The sequence below is a fragment of the Cottoperca gobio genome, chromosome 3 (genome assembly GCF_900634415.1).
Source record: "Cottoperca gobio chromosome 3, fCotGob3.1, whole genome shotgun sequence".
Classification (NCBI taxonomy): domain Eukaryota; kingdom Metazoa; phylum Chordata; class Actinopteri; order Perciformes; family Bovichtidae; genus Cottoperca; species Cottoperca gobio.
The window spans coordinates 958998-970000 of record NC_041357.1 but is presented as its reverse complement, the minus strand read 5'-3'; the positions used below and the strand labels follow the sequence as shown (position 1 = coordinate 970000).

At 40.7% G+C, this 11003-nt stretch overlaps 1 protein-coding gene across 1 annotated transcript in view; it reads right to left on the bottom strand.

Moving 5' to 3' along the window:
• The window catches only part of adamts17 (ADAM metallopeptidase with thrombospondin type 1 motif, 17), a 108464-nt gene that overhangs the window by 45291 nt on the left and 52170 nt on the right, over positions 1-11003 (bottom strand). The gene's annotated exons all lie outside the window — the stretch shown is intronic.

The following is an 11003-nucleotide window of genomic DNA, read 5'->3' as shown; positions in this document are numbered from 1 at the left end:
CGCTGAGCGTGGGCTTTTCGATTTCTTCTTTTTTTGATTATTTTGATAATAATGGGTGTTAATTTAACTTAATTTACTAGTGATAGTTTGATTTAGTTGACTTTCAGTGCGTTTGGGTGTGGTGTTTGAGGTGTGTGTGGGGTTTTCTCTTGCCGGTGTCTCTCCAGTCGGCGTCTGACACCATGGTAAATGGGGAATTCGGCACGGCATTAACATTTCTGCCGGCTTCCCGTGTAGCGTAGAAGAAATAGGTTTAGCTGTGGGGGAAAAGGTCGGACACAACAGTATTAAGTCACTGGCGCGGATGAACGGCGCTGTTGTCATTTTCCTGGACCAGCTGGAGAAGGTGCTCCGCATTGAGACAGGTATCGTGGTGAACGAGATGTTTATGCAGGTACTGCCACTCACTCAACCGGCAACCAAAGTTGTTATTTCAAATGTCCCCCAATTCATAACCGATTAGTTTCTCAGCAGAGAGCTATCCAGACACGGGAAAGTTGTTTCCCCGGTGAAAAAGATCCTGTCTGGATGTAAGTCTCAGTTGCTTAAACATGTAGTGTCTCATCGTAGACAGTTATATATAATTCTTAATAACCGGGATGTGGAACTCAACCTCCGCTTCCATGTTAGAGTAGATGATTATGATTACGTGATTTTTGCCACCTCATCGGGTATGTAATGTTTTGGTTGCGGGGAGGAGGGACACACCGCAAGAGCCTGTCCGAGGCGCGTTGACTCAGCTCCGTCTAGTCCTCGAGGGGCACCGGCTGCTGCGGCGGAGGGCTCTCCGCCAAGGGTAGCCATGGCTCCGGCGGGGGGATCTCCACGGGCCGCTCCGGTTGTGTCCGACTTGGCGCACGAGGTGTATAGTGTTAATTTAAGTGGTGTGGGGAAAAATAATGGGGAAATAAATTACCAAGATATTCTAGGAAAAGTAGGAGGAAGTGAGATCGAAAAAAACAAGGAGGAAGAGGAGCAGGTAGAGGAGGAAGGTGGGTTGGGAGGAGAGAAGGCAGAGGGAACAGGAGAGCTGCAGGAAAACATGGCAGGAAAAGAAAGGCTTATATGGAGTGAGCAGATAGAGGAAGCGGAGATGGAGGAGGAATAGGCAGCAGCAGCACTGGAGACAGTACAGCAAAAACCTGCTGCCAAACATAAGAAAAGGTCAAAGAAGGCCTCCAGTGATGCTAAAAACAGTAAAGTTGGAGAAGAGGGACAGACTGTGAGAAGTCAGGGACAGACGGACGAGAGTCTTAGTGAGGAAGAGTGTGTGTCGGACAGCAGTGATATCCCTGGTTTTAATTTAACTAACAGCCAGAAAGAAAAAAATCCGGATGTTTTTAGATTAAATGTGTTTATAAATATTTTTATATACTTTTTTATTTACTTTGTTTTAAGCACTTTATTTTAAAGTAATTGTACAATGAAACATTTCTCTCTCTCTCTCTCTCTCTCTCTGTCACACACACACACGCTCTCTCACACACATTCTCTCTCTCTCTCTCACACACACACACACACACACACACACACACACACACACACACACACACACACACACACACACACACACACACACACACACACACACTCACACACACACACACACACACACACACACACACACCTGCTGTCTGTCTGTCTCTGGAGCCAGGCCACAGAGGCCCATTTGAATCCAGACAGGCATAAATTAATGAATAATAATTGACGAGGATAAGACAATCAAAGCCAGATGACAGAGAGAGAGAGAGGGAGAGAGAGAGAGAGAGAGAGAGAGAGAGAGAGAGAGCGAGAGAGAGAGCGAGAGAGAGAGATCAAGTTTTGGCCTAATCCACCAGCACAGCAAATACACTTCACTGGTGGATGAAGTGAATGATGCTTCAGGATTCAGGTCTGTATGATAAAACAGAGCTGGTCGGAAGAAACCCAGAGAAACAGCTGGAGAAGCTCAAGCGTGGGAGGTTTGACCATTAAATAAAGTGGAGCAATACATTCACAAAGTTAAGATGATATAAAATTGAGGTTTAATAGGAGCTTTTCTGCCACAGTTGGGTCATTATAAAGCTCCAGTGACTGCAAACTGTCTGAACGTACAACAAGCAGAGAGAGTTAGCTGAAAGAGTTTGTTATCGTGTGGCTTTATATCAGTTCAGTAATGTTAAAAGGTCCGTTTGTGTCCAACTGTGTTGCAAGTGTCCTTCTCGTATATTGTGAGGTCAGAAGTAAAGGCCCTGTTAACTTGTTCACAGACAGTGACCATGTCAATCTGCAGTAACACAGCACACTGCCTCTCTTGAGTACATCTAGTAGTCATTAAACTGTGAACAGGACAGTTTCCTAGCAGTACTGCAGATTCAGAAGCTGGAATCACTTACCTGAACATTGTCTTGGTTTAGTTTGAGAGTAGTTGTTAAAACGTAGGACCACATGCTGATATTTCTTTTAGTAACAGTTTAAGGAAGTTTTAGGGTGCATTCTCACCTAACCCGTATGGTTTGGTTAAAACGCACTCTGGTCCATTTGCCTGTTAAGAACTGGTCGTTTTGGCTGGTGTGAAAGCTGTCAATCAAACCCTGGTGCGGACCAAACAACTGTACCAAGACTGCTTGAAAAGGATTGTCTCTGACTTGGACTCTGGTGTGGTTTGTTTGTCGTGTAAAAGAAAACGGACCAACAACAGGATTTTATGATAGCAGATATGGGATTATATAATTAATCTGGTCATTTATATAACCGATTTATGCAACTCCTCACGTATGCACATCCAAGCAAGTTTTTCTCTGATTAAAAGGTCAAAAGCTGTTAAAACAGCTGTGATTGTATCTGACTCTGTCTACTTTGTCAGTTCCTTAAGTCCCTGTGATTTCTCAGTAAAAAGCCCCAGAATCATTACAGTACAAGAAGCCTCATGTGCGAGCTCCGACATTTGCTATGTGTCCACACTGTCATCTAGGATCATGCAAAGAGGCTTGTGTACAGTCCTTTCTCTATCTGTTAGTCATGTTTAAACATGTGCTTTGTTAGTCCCCGGAATTTGTTTTCTCCACGTGGCTCCTGATGATGCAGAATGACAATCAACAAGATAGTTGTCAGTCTAACTTCATGTTTACTCCTCTTGGAGATCATCTTGGACCCAGACCAAACCTAAAATAAAAACAATGTATAATTCTTTCCCTTGGTCCGGACCAAATGACCCAAATTAAGAAAGCAACCCCAGACTGCCGACATTGATCCGGGAACTGCTCTTTCCCTCCAATAAGCAACAAGAAAGATAGCCGACTGAAAGTACATCAAAGTTACATCCACAGCTCTTGATAATGGTTTAACTTTTCATAAATGCTGGCATGCTGACAGCATGTTTTTGTAGTTTGTTCCAGCTGTTTTGTTGCTGCTTCTTGTCTAATTCTCAGTGGATTGTAGATCAATTTATTCTGTTTCTTCCAAGAACGTCAGATACCATTGAGAGACAGAAATCATTGCTTAATGCAAGATACTTTTTTATCAAACAGGTCAAGCATTTTAATACATTTCAGAAAAATATATTTTTCTGTTTTACTAATCAGGAGCTAAGCTTTATTGTGTGATTCTGTTTATGCATGTGGGTCATTGAATAAAAGTTTGCAATAAAACATTTGTCCATCTTTCATTCATATCATCTAGTTTTTATTCGTGGACAAAATTGTTAATTAATAGATATTTTTGTCATAGTTTTTGCTAAAACAAAAAGTTCAGAAAAAGTATTGTGGAAAAAAACACACATCCATTATCTGTACACACTTACCCTGTGCATGGTCCTGGAGGGCCTATCCCAGCTCAGTTTGGAGCAATCTACAGTCACCAATTCACCTAGCCTGCATGTCTTTGGGCGGTTGGAGGAAACCCTCACAGACACAGGGAGAACATGCACACTCCACAGAGAAAAGGCCTGAACTGGAACGAAGGAAAGAACCCCGCCCTGGAAAAATATACCAACATTGTATTTTGAGAAAGAAGTTGGCACTTTTTGGATTTAGAGCTGGAGATTTTCTGAAGCCAGCATCAGTGGTACTACTTCTCTTGCAGCAGAAAACAGATGGATGGATGGAGAAGTGACCCTTTACAGTCGTACTATTTACCTAACTTTTAGCCATGCTCTGAACAAACTTATTGTGACTTTTAAACTAGCTTAAAGAAGCTAAGCTAGTAAGCTAATAGATGTGTAGTTTTGTTAAATACTGGACTGGTCTTGTTACATGAGCTAGTCCACAAATCAAGAGTTTTACAACAAATCAACAGATACTACAGTATGATTATCTAGCTACCAAGGTGACATCATCAAACAATACAAGAGTTCTCAATCAAAAACAACAATTAATCATGCATGGAAAAAGCGGAGTCAAGATAACCAAGCTCAGTTGTCCATGGCCACTTTAAAGGCTGTGTTTACACCAACAGAGCACTATGAGAAAAAAGGCAGGTTCTTAATTTATTTTAATGAGACCGATTTTTTTGACCGTTTTTGATCAAAACAACCATTGAGAGTTGCAGACCTCCAACATGGCTGCCAGATGGTGTGTCACATCACTTTGAAATGCAGTTACTGAAGAGGAGGTAACCAGAGGGAAGATCTACATCTCTACAGCTCTAATGTTACTGTGTGTAGTGTATGCATGAGTATATGAGTAATAAGTGTAAGATGTTTTAATTAGGGGGAACGACATTTTATAACTCAAAACACAGTTTTTTTCATTATGCACACACAGACATGTGAATCGTTGGAGTAAATTAATCTTGTTAAATGTTGTTAAAGAAAGACTCTCCAAAATATTGTTTTAAAAATTATTAAAAAAGCTATGAAGGGAAACACTGAACACTGCTTTCCTCTAACACAGGGGTTCTCAACGGGGGCGGCAGCGCCCCCCCCCCCCCCCAGGGGGCATTCAGAGGACGTCGGGGGCGCTGGAAGCAATAATTTTAGAAAGGGGGGCGTTCACGTGTCTTTGGGGGGCGTTTGTGTGTATGGCCCGCGAGGTAATTCATAAACACACGCAAAAAATCTACTCCAAAAAAATGTATCAAAATCTAGTCAGATATAGAATATAACTGCCGACTGACACAACACGAGCGGAACGTGTCATCACGTGGTCACGTCATGTCAAAAACTTCAATATTAAACGAGACGGTCATTGACATCAGTGAACGCAGCATGGCGAGTGTAACAAGGAGAAAGGTGAATGCGGAATGTTCCAGGAGAAATGGACGAACGATTATTTCTTTGTGGAAGTAAAAGGCCAGTGTTTGTGTGGACGCGCTTGCGGTCATGAAAAAGGCTCTCGAGCTGTATTACAGCACGAAACATGCCAAACTGCACGAGCTGAAAAGACGAGTCGAGTGCGTTTGAATAAAGTTAACATTGTGTGTTTTTAGACTTTTATTTTTATTTTGCTGAGCGATAAAGTGCTGCTTGAAAATTAAAAACAAGCGCCGTCCCCCTCAGCCACCACTGCTCGAAAGCATTAATGTTATTCCAAAGATACACCATGAATAAAACTAACCGGAATTAATGTTAAAACACAACTGCTCTGGTCGGGACTTAGAACTGCTACTACGAGCAGACAGAGTGCAGCTCGTTTTTTGCACTTTGTAGTCTCTTCTCTCCTTTCCACTCTCGTTTGTTTGCGAAACGGAGAGAATGTGAATGCGCAAAGCAACGCAGTAAACACGGAAACGTGCACATAAATTAGATAAATAACATAAGCGTTTGGTTTATTTAAGAAAAGAGCACATTTCGCGCTATATATTTATATAAAATAAAACACAGGGTTCCATTGGGGGGGGGGGCAGTGCCTCAGACTTGTTGCTTTGTGCTCGTTTATCGTTGGATCACTTAAGAGTGCAAATTGTTTCACATTTCTGAGGCTGCTGTGTTTGAATCTCAAACTTCTTACCGATGCATTTGTTTAACACTCCTGAATAAAATGTCTTTGTTTGCTCCCTGGGTACATGGTGTATCATGGCAATTGATGGTAAAAACAAAACATTTGTTTAATAATATATTTATTATTATTTTGAAATGTTATTATGTAATTTCAATCTCAGAGAATTTGAGTTTTTATAATATACTCGCCTAATAACAAGAAAAATATAAGAATTGAAATACTAAATTAATATAATCAATATGTAATATAAATTATAAATACTAAGAAGAAGAATTTGAATAATACAAACAGAATAATAATCAACATTAGAATTCAGGGGAGACAAACAGGAAGCCTACATTTTATTTGATGGGGGGGGGGTAAGGGACCTGGATAATGGATAGGGGGGCGCTGGCCTAAAAAAGGTTGAGAATCATTGCTCTAACACATAGGTCTTCAACAGGGTGTCCGCGAGGTTGCAGAGGTACTGCAGGGGGGTCGCTAATGGTTTGTAGATAAAGCAAATATTTTTTTATATTGTTAATAAATAAAGATATTTATAAAAAACAATAATTCTTATAAATATTTTTATTTGCACATTCATATCCCTTCGTCGCACAGAACTACGACAGCACCCCCCACGCACAGAACGCCAACAGCACCCCCCGTCGCACAGAACTATGACAGCACCCCCCCTCGTACAGAACTCCGACAGTAACCCCCCCTCGTTTGAATACAGTTTAAAATATAGGGGGTCCCTGCTCCATGCTACACCAGTTTGGGGGTCCTTAGCCTGAAAAACGTTGATGACCCCTGCTCTAACACATTGACTCACACGCTCACCTTGAACGTATCTCTACTAATGACTGCGCAAATATAACTAAATATATCCATAGTTCAGTCCTGCTCAGCATATGTGTAGCCTTGGGTAAAGCTCAATTATTTAATACCAGTCAAGATAGCTACACCATGACCCAATGACCCAAACTATTTTACAGGCCAACCAGTAAGTAGAAGAATGTGCTGGGTAGATAAAAACTTACTTGACTGAACCTTCTCCACACATTCGTTTTAGGGGTGGGCGATACTGCAAAATTTGGTATCGATCCGATACCAAGTAAATACAGGGCCAGTATTGCCGATTCCGATACCGATTTCGATAATTTTTTTGAAAGGTCTCTGCCAGTGACTTCTGTCTCGGTGCCGGGGGTCTGGTTGTGGTTTGGGAATTTCCCTCCTCCCTCCGTTTACTTTGCAGCTCGGAGTTCGGAGTAAAGGGGGGGGGGGGCAGAGTGAGCATGAGCGAAGTGAGTGAGAGGAGCAGTGTTTGCACATGCACAATCACGATGATTTAACAGGAGTTGTGTACTGAAACTTAAGTATCGATCTCATCACGCAACTATTGATAAATACCGATACCAACGTTGATATCGATACATCGATATTTTAGATCGATCCGCCCACCACTTTACTCAGCATAGTTCTGCAGATTTGATGCTGCTAAATGTTCATGACCCGGAGAGGATATTACTACTGGCTGTGTGGCCCTGTGTGATTATTTGGTTGCCGGTCTGTCATGTTTTTGTGCTGCTTGTGTATTCTTGTCTGTGTGGTTTAATGTTAATGATGCTACAGCAGTATGTGCCAGCTGTCTGTGCACATGCATGTCTTTTATGCAGTCCTTTTAAAAAGGTAACCTATGTTTTGCTATTTGGTATGGTCATTCCCTTTCCCCTCGAAACAACTTCTTGCTTCTTGAAAACTGGAAGAAAAATATTTTTAGTAGTTAACAATTAAATAATGTGGTATAAAATAACAGTTATCATTATCAATTTATCATCAATATGACAAGTTGGTAATATCAAACCTTTGATGGCTTGGTGGTTTCTGTAAAGGCAGACGACACAGTGTACCAGTTTGAAATGAGTGGAGACCACATGAACAGTTTCATTTTGAATGCAGTCTGTAATTTAGAAAACAGAGATCCTCATAAGCATCTCATCTTGCTACAGTATTGTGCAGAAGGGACCTATTTAGTAAAAATCCAAATTTGGTGGTTTTAGATTGGACTGGGCTCAGGCTAAAGTCAGAGGCTGCAAATATGCATGTATAACATCCATGATCTGAGACCATTATAGGAAAGCAACTTTGATGTTCGAACATGGTGTTTGTTATGGCCATTCCATGACTTGTACAGAAGTCCAACAACAAACGACCGTTCGGGTTTAGATCAGGGAGGCCGTTCCTCCCAATCACGCCTCTCCAGGTGTCTCCATCGTTTCCAACGTGTGCGTTGAAGTCTCCCGCGGTTGGGATGAGGATCAGCTGCTCAAAATTTCAACTTTACGTTGAAAGGAGCCAGTTGAGGTGGTTCGGGCATCTAGTAAGGATGCCACCTGGACGCCTCCCTAGGGAGGTGTTCCAGGCACATCCAGCTGGGAGGAGACCCCGGTGGAGACCCAGGACTCGGTGGAGAGGTTACATCTCCTCACTGGCCTGGGAACGCCTCGGGATCCCCCAGTCGGCGCTGGAGGATGTGGCCCTGAGAAGGGAAGTTTGGGTTTCCGCTGCTGCCCCCGCGACCCGACCCCGGATAAGCGGTAGACGATGGATGGATGGAACTTTGATGTTTTAATTCAAATAAATAAGGTCAGAAATATTATTGTTTCTGTTTTCACATACAGATATTTAACAGATTGTTTACATGGCTGCTTATATGTTTAGCAGGAGAATAGTGTGGTAATAAGATATATGTAGCAATATTAATAATTGACCATTTAAACATTAAAAGAAAATAAGAATTTTGATCAATTAATGCTATCGGTTAAACAGTTAAAAAAAATAAGCAACTCCGAGGAGCAGCTTGTAACTAAAATGAGAATAGCTAGTCCATCTTAAAGGTCAGCCCGCCTTAAGTGATGAAAATGTGAAGGTACTCATTTTCTTTTTGGCAAAAGATTTATTCAAGTTTACAGTTGTTTGAAGAAACAATATAAAATAGATATTGGAGAGGGAATTATGACCTTTTAAATTTCCTAACAAAAAACAGTATTCAAATGTAATAACAGAGTTTATCAGATTTATTGTTTTGTTTTTGTTCTTATCGTGGTATTAAATCAGTATCGAGAATCGTGGAATTTCACAGGTATTGGTATCAACTACTAAATTGCTGGTATCGTGACATCCCTCGGGCTAACCCCCTTGACTTTAATCAGCAGAGACAGAGAGAATCTTGGCTTGAGTCTTGTAGCATTTATTCACAGACAAATACACTGTATACACACTACACTACTACGTTCACAGCTATCACGTCATACACATGGCAGGCATTTCAAGATTTCCATCCAACATGAACACGGCCACAATTAGACTCCTCTGCAAACCCAACAAAGACCCAACATTGCCATCAAGTTACAGTCCAATTTCTCTTCTCAACGTGGATATGAAAATCTTCACTAAGGGACTAGTTCACAGAATAGAATAAATTGATCCATTCATAATTCACCCAGAACAAAACGGCTTTATCAAAAGTAGACACTCACCCAGTAACACGTTTCGTTTATTGCATTATTCATCATTACAAAAGGTAGGAACCATCGTAGCTACCTTAAATGCAGAAAAAACCTTCAACAGAGTAAACTGGACATTTCACATAACCACATTACAAAGATTTGGCTTTGGGGAATCATTTATAACTGGATTCTATACTCCTCACCTTCAACCACCGTCATCACCAACTTACAAACCTCACAAAGCTTCACACTGCACAGGGGGACGGCAAGGTTCCTTCTCTATTAACCATTTTAATTTAACCTCTAGCTACAGACATCCATTAGAACATCTACAAAAAAGGCATCCAAACACCCAACACACATCACAAAATCAGTCTTTATGCAGATGATATATTGCTGTTCCTACACAACCCTTACTCATCACGACAGGAAACAATTAAACTCCAATATCTCTGACTACTCCATTTACTGGAATAATGCATGGCTTTCCATTAGATTATAACAGCTGGGATGTGGCAGCCCATACACCACATACAGTATCTCTTTATGCACAAGTCACATCACGTATTTAGGTATAAATGTTTTCCCCAGAGCTGTTCACATTCACCACAAACGTCACCACACTACTCATAACGATAAATGACAACCTCTTTTGCTGGATGAACCTATCACTATCACTTACAGGCAGAATAGCCACCAAAAATAAATAATCTATTCACAATCATCCCAACTAAAGACACCAAGAATTGAACTGGCAACTCTATAAAAACCCAAAAGACAAGGAGGACTTAAAGCCCCACATTTCTAGCATTACACTCTGGCAAATTACCCTCAATATATATATATATATATATATATATATATATATATATATATATATATATTCAAATGGATCAACCCAATCAAACAGATAACACATAGTAAGATATAGAACAAACTGTTTGTAAAGAAACAAAAATAAATTTGTGCCATGCAAACGCAAATCAGGGTGCGTTGGTTTGTTCTGTACGGTAAAAAAGTGCGAAAGGAAAATCTGTACTTCTCTCAGTCCTCAGTACTGAGAATTGTGCTATTATAATGCATAAAGTTGGCAGTTTGTTGGTCAGGTTCAGTCGAGGTGGGTGTTCGGTATTAAAAAAGCCCTGACCATCAGTACTTGATAGGCTTTGAGTGTGAACATATCAGAATTGGAAAATTACAACATGTTTGGCCTAATAAATAGCCTAATCGTTTTACTTTCGGAAATCATATGAATATGGGTAGGTGCACGCTGGATGGCTTTGAGTCTGTTGTTATCATTTAAGTACAATATAATCAGGGTTAAAACTAATTTAATATGGCAAAAGTAATTTAATAGGTGTCAAATAGTTTTTTATGTTTATTTATAATTCATTTACATTGTATTCTTTAATATTAAAGGGAGGGAGAGGACGGTGGCGCTGGTTGTTCGCCGCTTCTCCTGTTGTCGTTGTTTGTTGTTTGTTCGCCGTTTCTTCTAGTTCTAGTTTAAGTCTGTTCTACTTGGATTCTACTGAATTACAAACCATGTTTGGATAACCGCTGCTACCTGTTGTTGGCACTTTCCACTGCTATC